General features: G+C 35.2%; 1 long non-coding RNA gene across 1 annotated transcript in view; it reads right to left on the bottom strand.

Moving 5' to 3' along the window:
* The window catches only part of LOC137651960 (uncharacterized), a 923,293-nt gene that overhangs the window by 745,728 nt on the left and 162,093 nt on the right, over positions 1–15,472 (bottom strand). The window lies entirely within an intron of this gene.

Below are 15,472 nucleotides of genomic sequence, written 5' to 3'. Positions count from 1 at the left end.
GAGCGGGCTCACGGTGAAGCTCAGCATGTACTGCTTGCCAGAACATAGGAGCAGTGATGTTTTTCTTATTTGCGAGCGAAGCGAGCCACGGCGGAGCAAAAACCGTCAGCATTCCTTAAAAAATATTCCCAGGAGTAACAGCGAATTTGCAATGCATGCAGTCTAATTAATCTATTCGTCAACAAAATGCTTACTTTTTATTTCTTTACAGGGCTTATAACATTATGGTGGGGAAAATGTCCGGAGGGGTAAATTTCTGATGGGGTAAATATCCGGTGGAATAAATGTCCGGTGGAATAAATGTCCAGTGGGATAAATGTCCAGTGGGATAAATGTCCGGTGGGGTAAATGTCCAGTGGGATAAATGTCCGGTGGGATAAATGTCCGGTGGGATAAATGTCCGGTGGGGAAGATGTCTTAGATCCCTGCATACCGAGTATTACGAAGTGGATAGCACTGTCCGTGAATATCCGAATGCAAAGGATGATCAGAATTATGAAAAATCTTATGCAACATGCATAACGAGCTAATTGAACAACGGTGCCAGAGATTAATATCTAGATCTGGAATAAGAAATCTAATAGACAGTAATTTCCTGTCAAACAAATTAAGATAAAATTCAGCAGCTGAAGACCAGGCCGGAGAATAACACACGAAATAACGTAGAAGGAAAGATTCAAAACCCTTCTTCAAAATAGATTGATCACCAAAAATCTTTCAATACTTTCTCAATGAGCCGATGTTTTATGCAACTGAAGAAGAGACAGACCTAGCAGGTTTCTCAAAAGTAAATTTACTGTCGAGAATCACACTTGAAATTTTAAAAGATTCATGCAGAGTTAATAAACATTACCAATGCTGAAATCCGGATGTTGAGGAGCCACTATACTCCACCTACATGCAGTCATACCGAGTTTTGTTACTATTCGACTTCACGCCCATAATTTGCATCATGCCCTAATTTTAGCTATCTATTCAGGGATTCAGAAATCCCAGATCTACATTCAGGGGATTTAATTAATGCAAAGAGTAGCATCATCTGCATAGGCTATGCAATGAGCTTGTTTTCTAGGCCAAACTGCATGTTATGTATACGTAGTATGAAAAGTAATGGGCCACGAACACTACCCTGAGGAACATCAGATAACGCATTCCTATACTCACTGAACCATCAACAACTCTTTGCGGTCTATCACTCAAAAAAAATCAATAATGATGCTAAGAAAAGACCCTTTCACTCCCAACTGATTCAGTTTGAAAACAAGGGCCTCGTGATTAACACTGTTAAAGGCAGTACTAAAATCAAGGCCAACCATACAAATTTCCTGACCACAATTAAAGGATTTCTGTACGGCTTTGAAGATTGTAAGAAGGGCATCACATGCTCCAAGGCCTTTACAAAAGCCAAATTGCAAACTATGGAACAGATGATTACATTCAGCAAATCTATTTAGACGTTTTGCCAAAAGGCTTTCAAAAACGTTAGATAATATGGGATTTATGGAAAATGAGCGGTGATCAGCTGAACTTGAGCTACCATAAACGTACTTTCATAATGGATTAATATTACCTATTTTCAAACAAGTGCTAAAATAACCTCTTCTTGCTAATTTGAGGAAAATAACAGATAACATTAAAACTAAGAAATTTGCAGTGTTTATAAAAACAAGGAAAAATACAATTTGGGTCTACATCTCCATAAGCATGAAAGTCCATCAAGAGAGCTTTAATTTCAGGAGATCGAAAAGCTAACCTATTTAGTTTAGCCTCCGGAAAACAGGAATGAGGCAGATCAAGTTTATCATTACTCTGCTGGCTATCAAACACGTCAACTAAAAGAAATGACAGGGCTATCGGGTTTAAATAAAGGAGGAACTGTTTTGTCTACACCAAAGAGTGCAGACATATTAATTTGGATTACGCTATGTTTCTCTAAATACTACGACAAACGAATCTTGTGGGTCCTCCAGGGCGAAAGACTTTAGTGTATGACAGGACCAAGGAAACTCCCATTTCCATCTCATGTCATCTTTGTTTTCTCTCCATGTTTACAAAAATATGGTCTAAAGATTCGTTTAAAATTATGCACATTTTGAACTTTGGTAATCGGATTCCTTAAGCAGCGTTATATACTGATAGCTTCAGAACTTTGGTTATTACGTTTGCCATTTTCTTTTTTTATTTCTCAAATAAACGTAGCCAGTTGTATAGTCTTGACACTAGTAGTAAAGATGATTAAGCAAGTTAGTTTACTAGACATCCAAAATTTAAACTCAAAGCTAAGCGAATAAATCCCACTCACCGCGATTTTCACAGGTGATGCTTCATTATTACTAAAATCAACCCCTAAAAAGAATAAAGTTCAAACCTTCTGATTGGAAAGTTCATAAATTCCGGCACCAATCAACTACTGCGAGAAGACGATAGCAAGATGTATGATATCAAAGCTAAGCATCATGTTTAGAGACATTTTGTTTATATCATAGAACTATAGCTAATTGCCGCAGCAAAACCACTTGTCAATGAGGGTTATATACACTTTGACCGAATAAAAACCAAGAATTATTAAATGAGGGTACACGTGCAAAAGCATATCTTTTTATAAGCATAGTAAAATATTAATGGAGGATAATTCAATGTAACAGTCCAGTCCATAAGTTAGACATTCTGGAGTACGATAGGCGGAAAATTCCCTCTATATAGAGGCGAGAGAGAGAGAGAGAGAGAGAGAGAGAGAGAGAGAGAGAGATCTGACTTATGATCAAGATGTTCTCGCCGATTTCTATTTGCTTATCTTTTTTTTCCATTTTTAGATAAAATATCTTGCTGATATACATTGAGTAACGACATGCTAATGATTCTTTATGTTAGGTGACCCTACCATTCCTTTCCCGTCTGTTCGTGTAAAGAACCGAATACCATTGGACAACGAGAGAGAGAGAGAGAGAGAGAGAGAGAGAGAGAGAGAGAGAGAGAGAGAGAGAGAGAGTTATTTCAATACTAATATAACATGTCCACTTAGTCCAGCCTCTTAAATCGCTCTATCTTTAGCCCCTACATCGATCTTCAAGCCATCTGCAGTAATGGTTATACCCAACACAGAGAGAAAGGGCTGATAAAGAGGGGCACCTGATTTTAACGGATTTCCCCACTTATGCCAAATATCCATAGATCACTGGATTGATTGTTTCTCCAATCACCTAATTCTCCAACCCTCGCTCTACCTCCTTACCCTTTGTCTCTTTCTATTTAAATTGGTGTATTTCAGAAATTGTATCAAAAATTATTCTTACTTTTGTTCTACATTACCCAGGAGGTAAAATTAAAGGTATGTTTCCTGTATAGATGTCATATGAGTGGGGGCCTTCCCACGCCCTTATGACTGACGTTGTTGCTACATGCTGTGTGACATGCACACACTCTCGCAATGGACCATTCCACTGCTCCAAGCTCACCATATGGCAACCTTAATAGCCAAACTAAGGCAGTTATCTACAACATGAACAAGTACTTATTGGAAGAGAGAGAGAGAGAGAGAGAGAGAGAGAGAGAGAGAGAGAGAGAGAGAGAGAGAGAGAGAGAGAGAAATTTTGGATCTACACCAATTTTTACAGATATAAAGAGAAAAAGAAGATAGTAAGCATGTGACAGAGAGAAAGGGGGAGGGATAGGAGAACTGGCCACTGATCTGTGTAGATATGATAGCGTGGAAATCCATTTTAAACCCGGTGCCTACCCTATCGGTCCTTTCTGACTCAATCAAGTGTAGTAGGGTTCTTTACTTAATGACAATAAACAAAATCTGTATGGTGACTTAGGAAGCTCTGATTATAGAATAACACGGAACTGAATTTCTCATAGAAAACACAACTTTTCTTACGGTAAATAGTGTGAATTTAACCTTGATTTCCACCACACAAAAAAAAATAAGTTTCTCCGTTATCACCCCGGCCCCCTTCTCGACGGGCACAGCCGCACAGGGGAACCTGGGACTTTGGGTGGGCGAAAACAGGAAAAAAAAAAAGTGATTTAAAATTTTCGAGATTCACAAAAGGCCACAAAACCTAACACACCCAATCTACTCTAACCTAGTAGTTCCCAGGTCACAGACCTTACCGGGGTCTTGCCACAAACCTACCCAGGTCATGGAACTAGCAGGGGGGCAAGCCTCAGTATCCCAATTCCCAGGTCAAAGACCTAGCCGAGAGCCGGACCCCTTTCCCAGGTCATAGACCTAGCCGGCGGGCAAGTCTCCTGTAACCCCCCCCCCCCCACCCCCACCCAGGTCACGAGGTATGTACAACCTACGAACAGGAGCGGATAGGTGTGGTTTGTAAAATGTAAACATAAGGGGGAAATAATTCTTTCTGGAGAATAGGATGCCAGTATTTTGTGTAATTTTCCATGGATTTATTGCGTCTCCCAGAAAGTAATGTATGGAGAAGAAAAGGTTAGCTTTACCATTATTTATCAATTAACCAGTAAATTTTCCCCACCCCAAACTCCCAGTTCTCACTGGGTGGCCAACAATATCGTAGGATATTTTAGGGTATATATAATTAACAATTTACTTGCGACGAAAAATAATGGTTCTTTTTGAAGAATACGTGGGGTTTTTCTATATTAAACCGTATTCCTTTATTAGTAAAGCTTAGTCCTTGTTTTTATTTTTATAATCAAACTGGGATAACAGTAGGGAAGGAGAAAAATGCCATATATATCCCCAAATACTAATTTTGCTAACAATCCCAGGAAAAAAATCTTTTGGTTCCCACGCATCTAAAGTCAATGTATTCATCATATATTAAAGTTAAGTGCAAAAATGTATAAAAGCCTAACACTGTTATAGCAGTTAAATATCATAAAAATACATTTATATCGTTCTTATAAACCTTTTCTTATCAACCTTTATACTTCTTGCCAGTTGTGTGCATTAAGAACTAAAATGTTCAAGAAAAATTGATAAAGTCTATACGTGAATTAAAAGAAAAATAATTTTAAAAACTAAAAACTTCAATAACGCAAAATTTAGGCAAAAATGCTGGTAATTTCACTACATACATCATATTCATCATCAGTCAATTTGAAGGATAACATGACAATTCACAACAGGTACATTACCGGCAAGCTTCATTGGTTCAAATCACTGGACTGAACCCATTTGACAATTGCCGAGTCAGTTATAGATACGAACAACGGTAACAGGATTTCAGTTAATATGACAGAAGTCTAGCAGTTTCCCATAAGAGGCAATAAACCAATCCTACGTTCGTTTCGATTTGATGATCAATTCTAACCTACTTCCAGTTAACGTATGGATTACATACTCAAACATGCATAGTTCTCTATGTGACATAAACACGTCTGTAAGGGAGATTCAGTCGTATGAATTTGAATTTACATGACATCTTTCATGTTTTCATTTATCATCATCTTGGATTGTGAAAAGATATTACGGTGAAATGGGAACAATAAAGATAAAACATTGAACTGAAGAGGCATAGAAACCTTAGATATATATATATATATATATATATATATATATATATATATATATATATATATATATATATATATATATATATATATATAGCCTAGCCTGTGCTGTTTCCATAAAATACAGAAAACAAATTCACCCTAACCTAGCATAGGATACCGACGGCGATCGGTGTTAAGGGAATGCCGTTGAAAATTTCATCATAATGATGATACGGTACAATGGTTACCAAGTGTTTTAGTAATTCTGTTGCTGTAAATGCCGAAGTCTTTTAGCCATGAGGACTAGTTGGTTCAAAGCCTGCTAAAGAGTGCTAGGAGTTTTCAAAGGATAATCAAGTTACTTATCCCCTTTTAGATTATCATCAGTGATCAATTTCTACACTAATACCCAAATCGGTCTAAAGAAGTCTGACCGTCAAGTGAGAACTCCACCTCCCGGGGAAGAATTCTGTTGAGATAAGGTACTTTACGTTCAAGTTACGAAAGGGCTTACAATATAAGTGCACAAGTAGTCACAACCGTTTTGAACAACCCCCGTATTTAGAAAAACGTTAGCCTATGAACATGGTAAAACGAATAGCGTTTAAAAAAAAAAAAAAACTGAAGGGTAGCTAAAGTTTCCATAAAAGTTAAGTTATCTGAAGCAGACATTTAATAATTATTAAAGCTACTAAATGAAATAAAATGAGAGCAATTGCTCCTTTTTTTTTTTGGCTTACCTTGAATTTGTTGTTCAACTGCTTTTCAAATCTATATTGAATACAACCTTATAGAAATCTTCAATCTTTTTCGTCTGATTCCTTAAACTTGGAGATCCCTTTACCATATAACATAAAAATTTGTTTTGTAAAATATAAGTCATAGGATACATATAAAGAATTGCTGTTATGAAGGGTAGACGCTGGTCTGGATTGGACCGAGCCTTGGAGGAACGACCTGGGTTTACTTAGATGTTTAAGTGGAAGACATGAGGTAATGTTAATGTTTACTTTTGTGACTGTCCTCTTTATTTTACTAAAAAGTTTAAGAATATACAGCAAGGAAGCAATATAGTCAAGATCAAAATGAAAACAAAAGCCGATTATCGTAATGGCTTGTGAACCGTTACTTGTATCGGTAGGCTACATCCATCTCTATGTAATATTTCCGCAAACCGGGACACAGTCACAGTCACAGTCAACAACACATAAAACAATTCAAAACCAATGATGTCACTAACGCATTCTACCGGATGCAAAACTAGTTTTTATCCTTTCTTATTGCTGCTCTGTGTAACTTTCTTGTTAGACTAAATTTGGCTTGGTCACACCTCCATCTTGGAAAACTTCGCTTAGCTGGGTTTCAAAGCATTTTAACAAACAGTTATGATTTCGAAGTGAAAACACTTTGGGCATTACAACTTCAACTTTGACAGTGGCTCATTGACTAACTGTTATAACAAGATTTCCGGAACAAATTCAGAGTAACGATAAATAGCAATGACAATGTAACGATAGTCATAACGAGAACGATTCAACGGGTCGAGTAACTCTGTCGTGACAGTTTTGTTTGTCGCAGAGCCAGTAATCACAGTCCGCACAGGAGTTACCAAACTCTAGGCATGAGTCGAGTGACTCGAGTCTCGTCCATACAACTACACAACACAAGTAATCCACACAAGTGACAAGTTATCGAACAAATTGCGCATGATTAAGACTGGAGTTGCCCACGGATATTAGAAACTCAATTTTTATCGGAACAAAGAAATTTCGCTTAAATTTTTCCTTGTTGATGGGGTTGATATGTGATTCTTTATTGACTATTGAAACAAGAATTCGCTATAAGAAATGGACGAGTACTGGCTAGTTTGAAATTTTACTCTACATGCTTAAGTGGGACTGGTGCATAGAACTTATGTATCGGTCTATTAAAATAAGACTTCTATTTCTCTCTAAGTTCATTGTTTACTATTGGGAGACTGATTACTGCGCATGTGTTGTTTACATTCCTTGTTTGCCAGATTTTCTGTGTTTTTTGTATGACGTAAGTATTACCTGTTTTCTTTTTTTTTAACCAATTAAGCTTTCAAATATTTATGCACAAGTTCCAGGATGTTGCTCTACAGCAGCCTTTTTTTTTTCACCCTACCCGCCCTTCAGTACTAACATAAAGACGTCTTGAAGAGTGTAATTACATTTATTTCATTAACTGTTGAAAATGCTCTCCATTCATTACATAGCTATTGTTGCTCTGGGTGCTTGTCGCTCATCATGTACAGTTTGCCAGAACACAGGAGCAGTGATTGGTTGTCTGGTTTTAGATTACCTTGCCTTATATAAAACACGGGCTCTTACGTTGGCAACCCTTAAGAGTAGTAATCTAATATTAATTTTGCGAGCCTAGCGAGCCACGGCGGAGTGAATCATAGAAAAGTATGATACTTTAATTTCCAGACACTTGCATTAACCATATATTTTTCTAACTGGTTATCTTGTGTTCATTTTGCCTTTCCGAACATTATTATTGCTGCAAATCATTTGTTTAGGACATTTCCCTCACCCAAAAACCCCAATTAAACAAAGCGGTTCCCCGTAATTGTCTTTATGTAAGGTAAGGGGGTCCAAAACTCACAAACGGATGGTTTCCCCCAATAATCATGGCCAGAAATGCATAAAACACGATATAGCGAGTAGGAAAAATTTATGGTTCATTTATTTAGCTAGAAATTAAAGTATAGATTTACCGCTAGTGGTGCCTAACAAATTTTTGTTGCCTTGCAATTTTAGAGTTACAAGAATTATGTGTGCACATTTCGAAGTATGTGACCGGCTTTAATATGGATTATTCTTTAGCATGCATCTTTATTCATTCACAACAAAATCCCTTCTCTTACGCGTGCACACATGTAAATATAAATCTTTGCCCTGACAATGTATGCAAATAAAGGCGAAGGCTTTGCATAGCTCGTTTTTCTGTTCCTATGAGAATAATCACATACTCATATCTATGTAATGTGTGTGTGTTTAATTAGTTTGAATTCTTAAACTTGAGGTACTTCAGAGGAAAATGTAAAAGTGCGCTCTGTCGCTTCCACTACCGATTCGTGGATGAACTACTTGTGCATATATTTCCAGTTTTGTCGCTTTATGGTACTTTTTAGAAACGGAGTCGTATAAGATGAATGTACTTACCAGACTACAACTGATACATGATTCTCTCACCCACTCGTCCATCAATTATTGTTATTATTACTAAATAGTTACAAATTAGAAATAGAATTATTAGTCAAAATTATAATGTTGAATATTTGATTTGAATGGAGATTTACAATCACACAAGTTGAATTGGTGGTGTTGTTCTTTCTTTCTAATCCTATTGGTTATTCACCCCATTCATCAAAATATTCACATGGGACAAACAACCCAGTTTCATATTAACGCGGGTGAAAGACTCTTGGCATTTGCATTTTGACATCTTGCAGATGGTGTTATTTTGACAACACGATAAAAGGAGTAGCACGTAACAAAATTTAGTCTTTTTTTTTTCCGGCCAGATACGAACTCCTGCAACTTTGCAACTCGTAACGCTTCGGTGAAAAGGCCGTAGATCAAGTTACATATTCAAATAAGGGTTATGAAATGTGATAAAAAAGGATACCTTTTACGATAATCTAGATTCTAGCGCTACTGTTGAAGAATAGGAATAAAATATGGTTAAAAGCCGTAGCTATATCATTTCCCCTGAAGAAGATCGAGTAGCATACAACATTTATTTTAGCTGCACATAGAGCTATCTCATTTCCACAGCCTACAATCATGCCGCCAGTTAAATCTCAAGACGACTGATGACAGAACTCTAACCTAAAAAACAGTCTTGTAATTATTGTTTTCAAAAAGGAACGTATTCTGATATAGATACTTGATTTTGGGTTCTAATCTTTTTTGGTTGATCTTTTGCGTATCAACCGCTTCTACAAGAGATTGATTCTCAACATGTAAATTTTTCTGGTTTTCAATTTCAACTCATTTATAGCTTCAGTCCAGTCAATTAGGTGCGTCAAGTAATCTAAAAGAGATCATCCAGTATCAAATTAATTAGTTTATACAAGTGTTAAACCCCTGTATTTTTACCTGATAGAATGCACATATAAATTAAGGCCATACGGCTCATATTCAGGAATTGTTGTTCATTCCCATTACAATTCATTCAGTTTTGTTTTTATTCGTCGGTTTCTTCCTCGATATTATAAACGGCAACAATGAAAATTGCTGCAATCAAAGGGTGTTTCGTTCACTACGACCGCTACTTTAAATTAGCATCTAAAAGAGCGGCCAGCATTTTCTCTAGAATACCTTTCATAGTTCCATATGAACGAAATTGAAAAGATTCGAAACAAAAGATAGGAGCTTTTCATCTTTACCTTTTTCATGTGAGCAGAAAAATAAAGCTTTATTTTTTTCAGGCGCATTGGATAATCAGAAAGTCTGTTGATTAATATTTTCATTAGCTCGAGCAATTGTGTATGGTTCGTTACGAAAATATCTGTTCCTATGTTTTATCAGTCATTTGTGCTATCCTCCTATTTGAAATAAGCCTATCAATTATGAAGCATGCAATCAATGGCTCTGTTTTTATGCAAGCTCAATTGTCTTGACGATTATAAAGCTTGAATGCTCTGGAGAAATGTTGACATGTTCTGTCTGAGCTAATACCTTTGATATCTATATTCGACGCACTGAGCTTAAAACCACATTTATTGATAAATTAGTCTTTATATTAGAATAGCGCCCTAGAAATCCCATATCACCTCTCGAAAATTAAAAGTTTGATTTCTTATCTTAAGTTTTCAATAATTTAAAAACTTGAACACAAATAATATTTTATTCTTGCTTTATTCCTCATATGCACTGTGTAAGCTTGTGCACTTATTAGATGGTTACTGAATATTCATATAAATTTATAGCTTCTACATTTATAGTAGTTTTACACCTATAACGGGTTTTTTTCCAGACAGGAAGTGTAGTCATATAAAGGTATGGAATTTCATTTAATGATGAACCAGGGATTCTCTCCTTTGCAGGAGATTTTTTGACCACCGACTTCTTCCTGCTCATCAACTGACTGTTCATTTGCAGGCAGTACATTGGCAACCAAGCCCAATGAATACAATGATGACTCACACGAGTTCCACTGTCCCTGGATATTCCCAACCTATTTTTTTTTTTCAAAAAGTTCTAGCTCTCTTTCAAGCTTATAGGGTTTGAGTTTTCTTTGCTTTCCTTTTCCCAAGACTTTCGAATTATACAAATTTTACGAGCTAATTCAATTTCATTCTCTCTTCATGAACAATTCACCAAATCCCATTGGAATACTCTGACCTACGTTTTCCCCATTTGTTTTCTCTATTTGTATCATTACAGTCTTCATATTTTGGTCTTTCATCATCGAATTATGTTATGTAAATGATTCTTTTAATTTTTTCCAAATAAAAAAAGATAATTAATTTGCATTTTAAAGTCACAATTTACTTCAACAAAGAAGAGTTGGGTTTATTACGATTCCTAAATCTTCATCACTTCTGAACATTTTGAAGAGCCCTGTCTACCTACTTTATTTTTTTACTTATATCTCTAACTGGCCTTTTTTCGTGTCTCACAATTATCTGAGTCATTACTCTCAATATACTCATATTGCTTTCATTCCCTTTGCATAATAATGTTATTTGCTCTCCTATTGGCTACCATGTACCTCATATCACTTTCGCCAATGACATATTTTAGTCTGAATATTGAAAGAACTAAGTTAATAGCAAATTAGTAACTAAAATCAAAATCAATTACGGACTTAAATGTGCAATTTGGTCAAGAAGACAGACAGACAGACAGAGAGAAAGAGACACAGACCCCATTTGTAACCCAGTGATTAGAGATGGTTTTGAGATTGGAAGTTTTGATAAAAACACACTTGGTAAAATCCCTACCATAAACATTCACTGGAATCCAAGAGAAACCACTGTCACTCCTAATGCGACTGAAACCTCAAATAATGAAGCATACAGAAACCATGAATTAGTGTTGGAATCGCATTAATTTCCAATTTTAATTTCTTTTGAAAATATTGTATTCGAAATGCTTTTACTTCAATGTATGATTAAAATATCAAAGACACGCGCACACACACACACACACACATATATATATATATATATATATATAAATATATATATATATATATATATATATATATATATATATATATATATATATTTATATATATACATATATATATATATATATATATATATTAACATAACTATTATTAATTGCTAAGCTACAACCGTAGTTGGAAAAGCAGTATGTTATATTCCCAGGGGCCCCAACAGGGAAAATAGCCCAGTGAGGAAAGGAAACAAGGAAAAAGAGAATATTCTAAGAACAGTAACAACATTAAAATAAATATCTCATATACAAACTATAAAAACTTTAACAAAACAAGAGGAAGAGAAATTAGATAGAATAGTGTGGCCGTGTGTACCCTCAGACAAGAGAACTCTGACCCAAGACAGTGGAAGACCATAGTACAGAGGCTATGGCACTACAATGGCTTTGATTTTGGAGTGTCCTTCTCCTAGAAGAGCTGCTTACCATAACTAAAGAGTCTCTTCTACCCTTACCAAGAGGAAAGTAGCCACTAAATAATTACAGTCCAGTAGTTAACCCCTTGGGTAAAGAGGAATTGTTTGGTAATCTCAGTGTTGTCAGGTGTATGAGGACAGAGGAGAATCTGTAAAGAATAGGCCAGATTATTCGGTGTATGTGTAGGCAAAGCGAAAGAACCGTAACCAGAGAAAAGGCTCCAATGTAGTACTGTCTGGCCAGTCAAAGGACCCCATAACTCTCTAGCTGTAGTATTCATACACATTAAAGTTTTTACCATACGTGTTCATCCCTTCTGGGGGGAAACTTGTAGCACCACACCCCTTTTTCTTGATCTCAGCAAATGCTGTTACCCATTTACAGTTGGATGAACAAGTGGGAGAAGATGCCTTTGATATAAGGGATTGGAAGGACACATCAGGCATCAGGCCCCTTTATGAGGGCATAACGGTGGGATAAAAGAAGAATGAACATGTGGGAGATAGGGCAAGGCTGATATAAGTTGGGTTTGATTCGAACGTATACCTGGAAGTTGGAACATGATACAGAAGTAGATAGTAAATTTATCCATTCTACTGTCAAGGAAGATCTAGGATGATATCCAATCTGTTGTGCCTATTCCTACCGCAATCAGGTTGTTGTATTCAAAATTGAAATAAAGAAACCTCCATTATAATAACCAATAATTCATTTTGTAATAAAACAGCTATTTATGATTATTGTATCACAAATACTAGGGATTTTTTTATGATGTTAAATTGCAAATACTCCTTACTATCGAATAACCACTAGTTACTAACAGGGCAAACAGTTCATATAGTTTTGATTCCAAATACATTAAAACTAACATTCGACAGTAATGTTACTTATATATTATGTTTCTATTGGTAAATGAAAGGATAAATTGAGTGTCTATATCTGACTCATGAGCCCATCATAGGTTCGAATCCTGGCCGGGGTAGCTGCAATTTTTATTCATAATTCTCTTTTGGATATACGTTATTCCCAAGGCAGAGTTAATTACATATTGAGAAGTATTTAAGGTTTGATATTCTAATATGTCATATGTATATGACGGTTGAATCTCCGTGGAACTTGAGTTCAAACTAGCACCGAATGTTTTTATGTTGAACAGATTGACATAAGTTTCTCTTCATAGTTCATATATCATAGATCTAATTTAACGTTGTTAATGATCTTAAGACATTTTATATTTATTATTAGTTACTTCTCATATATACAGTTTATTAATTTCTTTATTTGCTTTCTTCACTGGGCTAGTTTGCCTGTTGGAGGCCTAGTGCTTGTAGCACCTTACTTTTCCAGCTAGCTTAGCTAATAATGATAATAATATATGTATCAATATATATATATATATATATATATATATATAATATAGATAGATAGATAGATAGATAGATATATGCAGTAGCCTATATGTGTGTGGTGGGGGGAGGACTTCACTGACTAACAGTGGCGCTTACCCCTCTAGCGATAGGCTATTAATTTGAGCCACGATTAAGGTCAAACCGATATCGGCATAATCAGATAAAGATTGTCGTGATTTAGTTGACCTAAACTAAGAATAAGGTACTTGGTAGCTAGTCGACCGTGGCGAATCACCTCTAGATTTGAAAAAGGCGTGAACATTATAACCCTATCCGTAAATTACCACTGAAATACAAAAGCATATATGTAATTGAATCCCTAAGTATTATCTGATTTTGTAAGCATATTCAGAAAATTATGATTTTGGCTGTAGAGTGATTACCTTTTATCCCAGGGTTAGTTATGTTATTGGTTGGAGACCAATTATGAAGGGGCAAGTCTACGCCAATAAACCCAATATATTTCTATTATTATCATATATTTCTATTAACCTATAAATCGAAAGGTATGATCATTTTCAAATGCCTCTTACATTCATTATTGCAGTATGTGTTCCTTAACAACTTTGCTCAGTGTTTGCTTTTATAACAAACATAATTTCTCGTTAGGTATTACAGAAAGATCTGGACAAAAAAAAATCCAGAAACCAGGTCGCTCATATGTAGATTTTTCTACCTTTTTATTCTTTGCTTCATATACTGATTATTATTATTATTATTATTATTATTATTATTATTATTATTATTATTATTATTACTAGCCAAGTTACAACCCTAGTTGGAAAAGCAAGATGCTACAAGCCCAAGGGCTCCAACAAGCAAAAATAGCCCAGTGAGGAAAGGAAATAAGGAAATAAATAAACGATATCAGAAGTTATGAACATATTAAAATAAGATTTAAAAAAAAAAAAAACATTAACAACATTAAAACAGATAATAAATATGTAGACTAAAAAAGACATATGTCAGAATATTCAACATAAAAACATTTGCTGCAAGTTTGAACTTTTAAAGTTCTTCTGATTCAACTACCCGATTAGAAAGATCATTCACAGCTGATTTAAAACTTCTAGAATACTGTATAGTATTGAGCGTCATGATAGAGAAGGCATGACTATTAAAATTAACTGCATGCCTAGTATTACGAACAGGATGGAGCTGTCCAGGAAGATCTGAATGTAAAGGATGGTCAGAATTATGAAAAATCTTAAGCAACATGCATAATGAACTAATTGAACGACGGTGCCAGAGTAATATCTAGATCAGGAATAAGAAATTTAATAGACCGTAAGTTCCTGTCCAACAAATTAAGATGAGAATCAGCAGCTGAAGACCGGACAGGAGAACAATACTCTAAACAAGGTAAAAGGAAAGAATCAAAACACTTCTTCAGAATAGATTGACCACCAAAAATCTTAAAAGACTTTCCAATAAGCCAATTTTTTGCGCAATTGAAGAAGACACAGACCTAATGTTCATCTCTAAAGTAAATTTGCTGTCGAGAATCACACCTAAAATTTTAAAAGTCATACAAAGTTGAAGAAACATTATCAATGTTGAGATCCGGATGTTAAGGAGCCACTGTCCTTGACCTACTTACAATCATATTTTGAGTTTTGTTAAGATTCAACTTCATATCCCGTAATTTGCACCATACACTAATTTTAGCTAGATCTCTATTAAGGTATTCAGCAACCGCAGATCTACATTCAGGAGATGGAATTGATGTAAAGAGAGTAACATCATCTGCATATGCAACAAGCTTGTTTATAGGTCAAACCACATGTCATGTATATATATATATATATATATATATATATATATATATATATATATATATATATATATATATATATATATATAAATATATATATATATATATATATATATATATATATATATATATATATATATATATATATATATAGTATGAAAAGTAATGGGCCAAGA

Source organism: Palaemon carinicauda, chromosome 13, assembly GCF_036898095.1.
Source record: "Palaemon carinicauda isolate YSFRI2023 chromosome 13, ASM3689809v2, whole genome shotgun sequence".
Classification (NCBI taxonomy): domain Eukaryota; kingdom Metazoa; phylum Arthropoda; class Malacostraca; order Decapoda; family Palaemonidae; genus Palaemon; species Palaemon carinicauda.
Note: the sequence above shows the minus strand (reverse complement) of the source record. Positions and strands in the feature narration are given on the sequence as shown.